Below are 1,690 nucleotides of genomic sequence, written 5' to 3' on the forward strand. Positions count from 1 at the left end.
TTTTTTTTTTTTTTTTTTTTTTTTTTTTTTTTTTTTTTTTTTGTTAAATTTTTATAATTAAAATAAAATTCGTAATTAAAAGATATATTTTTTTATATCCCGAACTTCGAACAATCAAATTTGGATGAACGAAAACGAGCATTCCGCTTGGTACTACTAGTTAAAATTTAAAATTTTATTATTTATTATGAAAAAATAATTAAATTGGAATTAAAATTTAGCAATTTTTATTACCTAACTCATTGTTATAAATGATGGGAATTTCCATTATGTGCGTAGCCGTTAAGGAACATTTATAAATCAAAAGAAAACTTTTTATAAGGAAGGGAGTTACTTGCCGTTTGGCACAAGAGATAATATCCATTGCTTTATTAAAGTTCATCATTTATTAATATAATAAAAACCTTAATTCTAACTAATCTAATTAAATAAACTATTTTTTTTCTATTAAAAAATAAATATATAAACCATTTATCCATTAATGGTTCGTAAAATGAAACTATGTCTAATATCGTATGATGACTTGAAGTCTTATCATCATAATTATATCATCAAACCCATAAAAATATCAAAACTATAAGAAAATATTTTTTTTTAAGAATTTAGATAATAATAATCAATAATTAAAATTTTAAAATAATAATAAAATAATAAAGTGAAATTATCCAATTTAAAGTGTTAGTTGAGTAAGATAGAGAAAATCAGATAAGATAAATCTCAACCCGTTGATTATACGTCTAAACACATATAAATAAAATTTTCATGAGTTAGGTAGTACAATTTTTATTGTAATATTTATGGTAATTTTTTTTTTTTTTTTTTTTTTGTTTATGGGTGAGCATGAGATTTTTTGATCGTTCGGGAGTGCGAGTGGGTCCCAAAGACGAACTTTCTTTCCAAGCATACCCTTAATTTTTTTTTAATATCAATTTATCGATTAATGATCGGACCAAAATTTTGAGGAAATAAAATAATTCTGTAATTTTTTGAAGATAAAATTTCAAAAAAAAAGACAAAAATCGAAATTGAAAAAATGAGCATAAATAGATACAAAGAAAAAAATGGAATATAAGGTGAAAAACGTGGGGGTATTATAGGAATTTCAGTGGGGGTTTGACAGCTCAGATAATTGATGGCTTTTCCCATGTGCAAGTTGTCTGATTTGACTGGGAAGTGGAAAAATGTAGCAGCCCGGCGGTGATTTTTATATTTTATTATTATTAATTTCAAAATAATTCAATAATTATAATTAATTACCAAAGTTAAACCCTAATCACAGTCTTCTATGTCGCAAACACAAATCCCTGTCTGTTCTTTATACAATTTCGAACCTATTCAATATATTATATTTTAAAATATTTTAAAATCAAAACTATTTTTTTTAAAAGAAAAAAATAATTAATTTTGATTTTGTTAAGGTAGCTGTTGGAGTGATGTCTTTGTTGGTTGGTGTTTGAGAATGGCAATAGCCATGTGAGCGTGGTCCGTTTAAAAGTCCCTAATAGGCCTCTATGCTCCATAACCTTTATTAATAATACTAATGCAATTCACATTTTTACCTTTAATTTGTCCCCACAATTTCGAACGTATCGAGAAAAAATAAAAAGTACTCTCCACGATCGAATTCACTATCCATTTTCAATAACCAGTAGTCCAAATCAATGGATATTTCTGCATTGAGTCTTCTAAA

The sequence above is a fragment of the Cucurbita maxima genome, unplaced genomic scaffold, assembly GCF_002738345.1.
Source record: "Cucurbita maxima cultivar Rimu unplaced genomic scaffold, Cmax_1.0 Cma_Scf00005, whole genome shotgun sequence".
Lineage (NCBI taxonomy): Eukaryota > Viridiplantae > Streptophyta > Magnoliopsida > Cucurbitales > Cucurbitaceae > Cucurbita > Cucurbita maxima.